The sequence below is a fragment of the Trichechus manatus genome, unplaced genomic scaffold (assembly GCF_000243295.1).
Source record: "Trichechus manatus latirostris isolate Lorelei unplaced genomic scaffold, TriManLat1.0 scaffold00011, whole genome shotgun sequence".
Taxonomy (NCBI): domain Eukaryota; kingdom Metazoa; phylum Chordata; class Mammalia; order Sirenia; family Trichechidae; genus Trichechus; species Trichechus manatus.
In genome coordinates, this window is record NW_004443947.1 from 18,783,983 (window position 1) to 18,795,948 (window position 11,966).

Sequence of the window (11,966 nt, forward strand, 5' to 3'; positions counted from 1 at the left end):
ATTCCCTATCAGGTACTTCTAGTGCATTTTCTTCCACAGGAGAGTCATCTGGTGTTTTAATTTGGATGCCTGCTGGAACTATCCTGTCCTGTTTTTGTAAATGTTTTGATATTGTCTGCTGTTTTGGGGGCATTCAGTAGTTATTTCTCTCATTTATTGATTATAGATTTGTTTCTTCTCTTTTTTAAAAAAACAATTTTGACTATGTCTGAGCAGGCAGACTGCATGCTCTTTGTTGTTTGTTTGTCTGTGTGCTCAATACTTTTCACCTCCTTCTCCATGTGGCAGGTTCAGTCACTCAGATATGGTACAGCAGGGCAGGTCTAGCTGAAGAGGAGTCACTGGGACGGGTTGTTCGTGGCACTCACTACTGCCACCAGGGCAAGTCGATAATCAGTGCTGTGAAGGTTCCAGTAGGCCGTGCCTGCACTGCTTGGTGGTGTAATGTCAAGCGCACAGTGTAGGTTGGTAGGATGCAGCGGGGAGATGGTTATGTGTGGAGCTAAGATGGATATGGGAGAGTGGAGAGAGGAACAGGAACCAAAAAACATACAAACAAACAAAAAAGAATGCTAGGGGAGCTTGCCATTGTAATGGAGAGATGAGAGACTATGAAATGGAGAAAAACAAAGAGGAAGAGGAAGAAAAGCAAAGAATGAACAAGTAAAAATCAGAAAGGTTAAAGAACCACAAAGTCCCCAGGGATCCCACCGATGCAGCTATGAGGTCTGGGGAAGTCTCTCTCAGGTGTCGCAGCACAGCCTGGCCAGAAGGTGCAGAGGCATATAATGCCTGGTATTCAGGGATCAGAAAGAGAAGAAAGATATAGAGAGAGTAGAAACTGAGCAGTGAAGAAAGACAAAAAGGGAAGAAGAGGGAAAGGAAAACAAAACAAATCAAAAAAAAAAAAAAAGAAGAAGAAAGGCCCCCCATAAAAACAGGAAAAAAAAAATCTATGAAAAAAGAAATGTCCTCAGGGATCCCTCCACACGTCTGTGGAAGCTGAAGGGGAGTTCCTGGCCACGCAGCTCTGCCTGGCCAGAAAAGGCTCCCAACTCAAGAAAAGGAAAAGAAAACAAACAAACAATTCAAAATGAACAAATGAACAAAAGCCCCGGGATCCCACCAGCACAGTAGCCCAGACTGGGTAGCAGCTCCACACTTAAATGGAGCTCCGCAGCCCCTGAGGAAAAAGCAATGATGGCGCACGGAGCCAGGCACTCGAGCGAAAGGAGGGGGAGGCGGTGAGAGGCAAGCAAGAAATCCAAAGAAGCAGAGAGAAAAAAAAAAAAAAAGCAACACCAGCAGCCAACAAATGGAACTCAGAGACCCAGCCAGTGAAGGCTGGTGTTTGTGGACAAGAGACTGCGTCTGCGGGAAGCAGAGGAGGCCAAGTGTGGTGAAGAAAAGTGGAGAGTGGGAAAGCGTATATCACAAATTGCTGGCGCTCTGCAGCCCCTCAGGAAGAAGCAAAGATGGCACACTGAGCCAGGCACTTGAGTGAAAGGAGGGGGAGGTGGTGAGAGGCAAGTGAGAAATCAACAGAAGCAGAAAAAAAAAGCAACTCTAGCAGCCCACAAATGGCACCCAGAGAGCCGCCAGCTTCGGTGTGTGGAATTCAAGCCACCGGTGCCTCCCAGTCAAGAGACCGTGGCTGCGGGAAGCAGAGGAACAAACGAAGAAAAGCCACGGGATCCCACCAGCGCAGCAGCCCAGACCGGGAAGCAGCTGCACACTCGAATGGAGCCCCGCAGCCCCTCAGGAAGAGCAAAAATGGCGCTTGGAGCCAGGCACTTGAGCAAAAGGAGGGGGAGGTGGCGAGAGGCAAGCAAGAAATCAAAAGAAACAGAAAAAATAAAAAAGCAACACCAGCAGCCAACAAATGGCACTCAGAGAGGTAGCCAGTACGGGCTGGTGAAACACCATTTTTAAAAGTACAACATATTTAGGCTATGATTTTGTAGGATATTTAAGTTAATGTGCATAACAATAACATTCATGCCTTTGAAAAACATGCTGTTTGGAAAAAGGAATAGATATCTTTAGTAGTTAGGCTTATTATGGTTTCCAAGAAGAGACAAAGCTAGATTATCTCAGTTGCTCTGGATTAATTATAAGGACAGATGGAAAGTGAAATAGCAGAGAGAACAGCCTTGGCAGCTTATCACTGAGTCTAGATCTCAGACATCTAAGCCCACATAGACGACCTCATGGAGAACTGGAACTTGAGCTTAGCATGATTCAGAATTCAGTGCTTCTTCCTTTACACCTGGAATTTATAATTCTCAGTGAGAGGATCTTATCAGGATAAAGTGCTACATCACAAAGCATTTATTTCCTCATATTCAATCTGCCCAGAGTGACCTTGGCTAAGGCATCATTCACTGGTCCCACCAAAGAAACCTAGAGATGTTGATTGGTGCTGCACAAATGACAGGAACACGGAGCTGCTTTCCTGAAAGAAACATACTGTGTAAGATTGTAAGCTATGGCATGCAACTGAACTTTTCTCAAAATTACTCAACTTTTTGTTTTTTTTTCTTTTCAAAATTGCAAACTACAAAACATTTTGGAGCCTCAGAGTATTAGGATAGGCTTGCTTAGAGTTTTATAGATTCTTTCTATAGTACATTGTGATTATGAAGATCACTTAAAAACATCGTCATGAACTTCACATGTCTATTCTTTCTTATTTATTTTTAGTGATTTAATTTTAACCCTACTGAGATTTTTTTAATATTTTATTTATTGTAATTTAGATGAAGGTTTACAGAACAAATAGTTTCTCATTAAACAGTCAGTACACATATCGTTTTATGACATTGGTTAACAACCCCACAACGTGTCAACACTCTTGCTTCTCAAGCTTGGAAGAACTTTATTTTGGTGAAAATATACATAACCAAAGTTACACCACTTCAAAAGTTTCTACATGTACAATTTAGTGATATCGATTACATTCTTCCAGTTGTGCTGCTATTCTCACTATCCTTTTCCAAATTATTCCATCACCATTATCTTCAACTCACTGCCTCCTAGGCTTCCCATCAAACCTTTTGAGTTGCTGTTGCCAATTTGAACTCGTAGATAATTCTTTTTTTTGTACCTTAGATGGTTTGCAGAACAAATAGTTCCTCATTAAACAGTACACATATTGCCTTATGATAGTGGTTTGCAACCCCATGACATGTTAACACTGTCCCTTCTCAAACTTGGGTTCCCTATCACCAGCTTTCCTGTCCCCTCCTGTTTTCTAGTCCTTGCTCTATACTGCTGTGTCTCATTAGTCCCATTTTGTTTTGTGGGGCTGTCCGATCCCCGGCTGAATGGTGAACTTTGGGAGTGACTTCACCATTAACCTAAAAGGGTGTCCAAGGGCCATACTCTCAGGGTTTCTCCAGTCTGTCACACCAGTAAATCTGGTCTTTTTTTTTGTGAGTTAGAATTTTGTTCTACGTCTTTTACCAGCTCTGTCCAGGACCCCCTATTGTGATCCCAGTCAGAGCAGTCAGTGGTGGTAGCCAGGCACCATATAGCTCTATTGGACTCAGTCTGGTGGAGGCCGTAGTAGCTGTGGTCCATTAGTCCTTTGGACTAATCTTTTCCTTCTGTCCTATTGTCTTCATTCTCCCTTGCTCCTGAATGGGTGAGACCAGTGGAGTATCTTAGATGACTTCTCACAGGCTTTCAAGACCCCAGATGCTACTCACCAAGGTAGAATATAGAACATTGGCTTTATAAACTGTGTTATGCCGATTGAACTAGATGTTCCCTGGGACCATGGTCCCCACAACCCTCCACCCAGCAATTCAGTCCCTCAGGGAGTATGGAAGTGTCTATGGAGCTTCCATGACATTTCCTTGTACAAGTTGTGCTGACTTCCCCAGTATTGTATACTGTCTTATCCTTCACCAAAGTTACCACTCATCTATTGTCTATTTAGTTCCCCTTCATCCCCCCATCCCTTGTAACCAACAAAGATTGATTTTTGCTGTGTGTATACTTTTACATGAGTTTTTACAGTAGAAGTCTCATACAATATTTGTCCTTTTGTGATTGACTTATTTCACTCAGCATAATATCCTCCAGTTTCATCCAGGTCATGAGTTGCTTCACAGATTTATCATTAATATTTGCATAGTACTCCATTGTGTGTATATACCATAGTTTATCCATTCATCTGTGATTACATCTAGGTTGTTTCCATCTTTTTGCTATTGAGAACAGTGCTGCAATGAATATGGGTGTACATGTCTATTCGTGTGATGGCTCTTATTTCTCTAAGATATATCCCTAGGAGTGGGATTGCATTTCGTAGTGATTTTTTTTGTGGTGTTGAAGTTATCTTCGTTTCTCTTACTCTCCTGTGCTCAGTTCCTTTTGTATGTGGATTTTTTTTTTTCATTTCTTCTGTTTTTGTAGGTTTTGTTTTTACTGAGACTTTACTTTTTTCTTCTTTATTTTGATGAGTAGGTTTGTTAACTTTCTTTGTGGTTACCTTGGAATTTACCGTTATCTTCCTAGATTGGAACCAGTCTATTATTACTTGGTATCACCTTGCCTTCCTCTCCATTAGAAGGTTCTATACCTACACTGTTTATTCTCTCTTTTATTGTTCTGATGCTGTTGTCATTTACAAATTAACCTCTTTGGTTCCCTGTTGTAATTCTTTTGGTTTTGCATAGTCCTTTAGAGTTCATTTCCTAGGTTAGTATCTGGCTAGTACAATCCTGTGTCCTATATTCAACCTGTAGTCTGATGTTGTTTTTTCTCACATTGAAGGATTCCCTTTAATAAGTATTATAAGTTTGGTTTGGTGTTTACATTGTCCCTTAATTTCTGTTTATCTGGAAATGTCCTAATTTCACCATCATACTTGAAAGAGAGTTTTGCAGGATATATTATTCTTGGCTCACAATTTTTTTCTTTCAAAGTTTTGTATATGTCATCCCATTGCCTTCTTGCCTGCATGGTTTCTGCTGAATAATCCGAGGTTAGTCTTATTGTTTCTCCTCTGTATGTGACTTCTTGTTTTTCACGAGCTGCTCTCGGGATTCTTTGTTTGTCTTTGGTTTTGGCGAGTGTGATTATGATATGCCTTGGTGATTTTCTTTTGGGGTCTATCCTATATGGGGTTCATTGAGCTTCCTGGATGGTCAGCTGTTCATCCTTCATGATATCAGGGAAGTTTTCTGTCAGTAATTTTTCAGTGATTCTCTGTGTTTTCTGTTTTCTCCCCCTGTTCTGGAACTCCAGTCACTCCCAGATTTTTGCTTTTGATTGTATCCCACATAATTTTCATGTTTTTTTCATTTTTCTTTGTTCTTCTGATTTGTCCTCAAAAAGAGTTGTATCCAAAGGTTTGTCTTCAATTTCGCTGATCCTATCTTCCATCGTTTCAAACCTGCTTCTCATCCCTTCTATGACACTGTTCATTTCTGAAATCTCGTTGTTTATCTTTTGGGTTTCTAACTGTTTTAGTATGTTTTCTAGTTGTGAGTTTATTTTGGCATTTTTGTTCTTGTATTATTTTCTTGAATTCTTCCATTTTTTGGTCTGTCTTTTCTATGAATTTGTCTATTTTTTTTCCCTCATTTTTGTCTGCCCTTTGTTTCAACTCTTGGATAATTCTGAGTATTAGAGATTTGATTTCCTTATCAGGTAGTTCTGGTGCCTTTTCTTCTACTGTAAAGTCATTTGGTGTTTTATTTTGGACACCTACTGGAATCATCCTGTCCTGTTTTTGTAAAGGTTTTGATATTATCTGCTGTCTTTGGGGCATTCAGTGGTTATTTTCCTCATTTATTGATTGTAGATTTGTTTTGTCCTGCTTTTTTGTTTTATTTGGTTATGTCTGAGCAGGCCAGCTGTGTTCTTTGTTGTTTGCTTGTCTGTGGGCGTTTTAGTTTTTACTCCTTCTCCAGTGGGCAGGGTCAGTCACTCAGGTATGGTACAGCAGGGCAGGTCCAGCTGAAGGGGAGTTGCTGGGATGGGTTGTTTGTGGCACATTCCATGGCTGAAATGTGGACCAGGAATCAGTGCAGGGAAGATTCCAGTAGTCCATGCCTGCTACTTGGGAGTGTGATGTTCACACATGGTGCAGGTAGGCAGGAAGGAGGGGGTAGATTGTGATGTGTGGCGCGAAGATGGGTATAGGAAAGATGAAAGAGAGGAGAGAGGAATGGGAGCCAAAAACATACACACAAACAAGAGTAAGGGAGCTTGCTATTGGAGTGGAGAGATGTGAGACTAAGAAATGAGGAAAAACAAAAATGAAAAAAAAAAATAGAAAAAGGGTAAAAGAAAAAAAATGAATAAATCAAGAAACTGGAAATGAAGAAAGACAAAAATAGAATAAGAGAGAGAACAAAACAAAACAAAGGAACAAAAAAACCGAAAAGGAAAAAGAAAGAAAAAAGAAATGCCCCTAGGGATGTCCCTGTATGTCTGCATAGAGTAAGGGAGCGACTTCCAAGATGCGTGGTACTGCCCAGCTAGAAGGGGCTCACAAGCTGAGAAAAGAAAACAGAAACAAATCAAGATAGAACAAATCAGAGCAAACAAACAAACAAAAAAGCTCTGGGGGTTCTACCAGTGTGGCGCCTCAGGCCCGGAAGCAGTTTAACAGTCAAGCGGTGCTTCAGAGCCTTTCAGGAAGGGGTAAAGATGGTGCATGGAGCCAGGTATTTGAAAGAATGGAAGGGGAGGTGTTGAGAGGTAAGGAAGAAATCTAAAGAAGTGGAGAAAAGCAACACCAGCAGCCAACAAAAGGCAGTCAGGGAGCTGGCCAGTGCAGGTGGGTGGAATCCAAGCGACACCAGGGTGCTTCCTGCCCAAGAAACCGTGGTCGTAGGAAACAGAGGAGGTCCAGTGTGGGTGAAGAAGAGTGCAGGGTGGGAAAGACTATATCTCTGGTTACCAGTTATTCTGTCTTCTGCCAGTAGCTCTATGAAGCTGCTTTCTCGTACCCCCTGTTCTCTGATCTCTGATAGGAGTCCAAGATGGCAAATCTGTGCTGCAGTAGCTGATAGGGGACCTCTGCACGTATCTCTCCTTGCTTTCTGTGCTTGGTCAGTTTCTTATTCCATTCGGTGCTTGGCTGAGTTCTTTATCTCTTCATTTGATGCATAGGATTTCAGGATTGACGTGTGACTCTGTTTGACTTAGTTTTTATGATCTTTGCAGTGGAGGGACAGTGTGGCTTGTGACTTTAGTGCCATATTGCCCAGAAGTCCAAGTGAGATTTTGACAATGGTTTGAAACACTCTAACATGTGATTCTATCTTAATGAACAAGAGCATTTTTTTCGAGAGCATAGTTTAAGACTGCAGGTGCCCATATATTCAGATTGAATCTAGTTGATAGTGGTCAGATACATTTATTAACATTGCATGCTATTTCCATAGTTTCAAAGGGTATATTCAAATCTACTCAAGCAACATGTTTATTTTTCACATATTATTGTGTTATAGGAACTACATAGATGAGAGATATATTCATGGTCCCAAAATCTTACAATTTCAATGGATGGTAGAACAAACATGCACATAATGATAACACATGTAGATTATGCTATAGATGTCAGAGCAAGAAGATATAATAATAGCTAGGAGAGATGACTTGGGAAGGGAAGGTTTTAGAAGACATCAATGTGTGTGAAAAATTTCAGTAAATGGAGACAGGAAGAATAGGAAGATAAGAGAAAAATCCAAGAGTAGAACCGGCCCTAGTCTAGAAGTGAAGAATGTTGTGGATAGTGCTTAGGAAAAATAGATCAAGTTCATGTAAAAGAATGTCTTGGAGAATATAATCACTCATGTTTGTCAATCTGCTAAGCAATGTGGATCCACAGAAGGTTTATTTTTTCCCCATATCATAGCCAGGTTTTACATAAATAAAAATTTCTCTGTGTTCTTTTGTAACTAGTCTTATTTTTTCTTGAATTTGGCATCTGTTCCAAGATAAAAAATACGAAACTGTCTGTAAAAACCATTTTGACCCTGTGCTACCAACTTTCTTCAGAAATACTTTTCTAATTAACTTTCAATCCATTCCAAAGCTGATAAAAGAGATGAAACAATGTTCCCAATATAGATAGTAACAGCTGATACGTATGTAAGTCAGTGCAGCAGCTTTCCATTTTCCATTCTGAGATATTTGGGAGCTTTGAAGGAGTGGGGGAAAATCAAGTACAGGATTTTAAAAAGTTTGTCAAGGCTTTCAAGTAGAAGTTGAAAATTGTTTTAAATGAATTAATGGAAGACTTGATTTTTCATAAGAAAGTTTTTAGGAAGATTATTTTAGTTGTATGGATCTATCAGATAAGAAGACTATGTGGTTAGTATATTCAGCTTTTATACTTTATAGATGATAAGATTAAATAGAACACGACAAATTTGAAATTACATTTGAATGATATGTTCAATGTTGATTTGTGAAGAGTACTATCACTAGAAACATCTTTTTTAGAAATGGAGAAATAAGACCGTAGAAAGAATACTTTTCAAAATTGCTGTTCATTTAATTGAGAATATATTCTCCTTTGACATCAAACCATTAAAAATGAGTTATACATTCATTTAGTAATCACTTTAAAAATTTTTTGCTTGAATAATTTTTTTTTAATTAACTACTGATTATGCACAGCAGTGTCCTACAGCAAACCAGGAAGCATGTATTTAAAAAATCAAGTAATCATATAAATAATTTTTAAAAAAAGTTTTATTATATTTGCATCTGCCAAAACAGAGTGACTTAGGATAAATATTGCCCTTCTGATCTTTTTACACATGCTTATAATTATCCAGTTGAGTAAATTGGCTCAGATTAAAACATTATTTCTGAATGTGTCAGGCTTTGATTCTGTTACATATTGATACATATTGACATTATAAGAACATAAGCCCATATAATGAAGATTTTCTTGTTTTTTTTTGCACTGAGTTATATTCTGCTCTTCATTTGCCAGAGATCTATAATAAAATTGTGTTTTCGGCCTCATTTCATTTCAAAACTGGAACTAGCGATTGCTTCTGAGCCACTAAAATAAGTCCTCTTCCTTAGAACATCATGCTCTTGCCATTTTGCAAAACTGTGAGAAATGAAATGATTCTCAGAATTCCTGAATATGTGAAAGAATTTCTACTGTTTTACACTAAACAACAGTATCAAATTTTAATAACAATATCAAGATTTATTCAGTGTAAATGCAAACGTGAAGGTAGTGTTGATGAGAATAGACTAAGATGTTATATTATTGGGTAATACCTATAGAATGACTTTTTTTAAAAATAATTGATGGTTATGTTAAACCTGCGAAAGCCAGAACCTGTGTAAGGCAGATATTTTCAAGCAAATGTTTTCCATTAAAATGAGCAATGTAGGCTGGCAACATGGTGCTCTAGACAGAAGCACCATGCAGTCCCTCCACAGCAAAGATCTGAAAAACTAAGCCAAATGGAGAAAACAGCAATCCTGAAACTCCAAACATCAAATGAAGAAATAAAGAACTCAGCCAAGCACCAAATGGAATAAGAAACTGACAGAGAGCAGAGGGCGAGGAGACATACATACAGAGGTCCCCTATCAGCTAACGCAGCATGGATCCACCACCTTGGACACCTATTGGAGACCAGTGAAAAGGGGGTATGAGAAAGCAACTTCACGGAGCTTCCAGCAGGAGACAGAACAACGTAAACAGTGATATATGCTTTCCCACCCCACACCCTTCTTCATCTCCACTTGGCCTCCTCTGCTTCCCACAGACACAGTCTCTTGGCCAGAAAGCACCGGCTGCTTGGAATCCACCCGCCCACACTGACTGACTCCCTGAGGGCCATTTGATGGCTGCTGGTGTTGCTTTTGTCCACTTCTTTTGATTTCTTCCTTACTTCTCACCACCTCCCCCTCATTCCGCTCAAATACCTGGCTCTGTGCGCCATATTTGCTTCTTCCTGAGGGGCTTCCTGGTCCGTGCTGCCATGCTGGTGGGATCCTGGGGCATTTTTTGTTTCTTTGTTCTGAATTTTTCTTTGGTTTCATTTTCTTTTCTTGAGTTAGTAGCCCATTCTGGCCAGGCAGTGCTGCATGGCTTGGGACCTACCCCCTCAGCTTGCACAGACATGCAGAGGGATCCCTGAGGACATTTCTTTTTTTGTGGGTTTTTTTTTTTTTTCTGTTTTTTTTGGGGGGTTTTCTTGTTCTTTTTTTAAAATTTGTTTTTCTTTTCTCTCTTTTTCTTTTTGTCATTCTTCATTACTCAGTTTCTTGTCTCTCTATACCTTCCTGTCCCCTGAATAGCTGGTGCTGTGTGACATCTCTGTGCCTTCTAGCCAGACTGTGCTTCAACACCTGGAAACAACTTCCCCAGACCTCGTAGGCACACCAGTGGCATCCCTGGGAGATTTGCTTTTATTTCTAATTTTTATTTATTCATTTTTTTTTGCTTTGCTTTTTCTTCCCCTTTTTGATTTGTCTATTTCATAGTTTCTCATCTCTCCACTCCAACGGCAAGCTCCCCTAGCACTCTTTTTGTTTGTAGGTTTTTGGCTCCTGTTCCTCTCTCCTCTCTCCCATACCCATCTTAGCTCCACATATCAAAATCTCCCCCCTCCATCCTGTCTACCCGCACTGTGCATTTCACATCACACCACCAAGCAGCACAGGTACAGCCTACCAGAACCTGCTCTGCATGGATTCCCAACTCGCCTTGGTGGCTGTAGTAAGTGCCACAAACAACCCATCCCAGCAACTCCTCTTCAGCAAGACCTGCCATGTTGTACCATATCTAAGTGACTGACCCTGCCAATTGCAGGAATCAAAAAGTATCATGCCCACTGATGAGCAAACAACAAAGAACACAGAGCCCGCCTGCTCAGACATAGCCAAATAAAAAAAAAGGACAAAACAAACAAATCTAAAATCAATAAATGAGAAAAATAACTACTGAGTGCCCCGAAGACAGCAGACAATATCAAAACATTTACAAAAACAGAACAGGATCGTTCCAGTAGGCGTCCAAAATAAAACACCAGATGACTTTCCAGTAGAAGAAAAGGCACTAGAATTGCCTGATAGGGAATTCAAATCTCTAATACTCAGAATTATCGAAGAGTTGAAGCAAAAATTAGACAAAAATGAGGAAAAAATAGACAAATTCATGGAAAAGACAGACAAATTCATGGAAAATACAGACAAAAATGGACGAATTCAGGAAAATATTGCAGGAACAAAATGCCAAAATAAATTCACAACTAGAAATTATACAAAAACAACAATTAGAAATCCAAAAGATAAACAACAAGATATCAGAAATGAACAGTGTCATAAAAGGTCTGAGGAGCAGATTTGAAACAGTGGATAAAAGTATCAGTGGAATTGAAGACAAACGCTTGGATGCAACTCTGAGGAAAACTCAGGAAAAAGAACAAAGAAAAATGAAGAGACCCTGAGAGTTATATGGGATACAATCCAAAGCAAAAATCTGCGAGTGATCAGAGTTCCAGAACAGGGGGAGAAAACAGAAACACAGAGGATCATTGAAGAACTGCTGACAGAAAACTTCTCCAATATCATGAAAGATGAAAAGTTGGCCATCCAAGAAGCTCAATGAACTCCATATAATATAGACCCCAAAAGAAAATCACGAAGGCATATCATAATCGTACTTGCCAAAACCAAAGACAAACAGAGAATCCTGAGAGCAGCTCGTGAAAAACAAGAAGTCACATACAGAGGAGAAACAATAAGACTAAGCTCAGATTATTTAGCAGAAACAATACAGGCAAGAAGGCAATGGGATGACATATATAAAACCTTGAAAGAAAAAAGTTGTCAGCCAAGAATAATATATCCTGCAAAACTCTCTTTCAAATATGATGGCTAAATTAGGACATTTCCAGATAAACAGAAATTAAGGGAATATGTAAAAACCAAACCAAACTTACAAGAATTATTAAAGGGAGTCC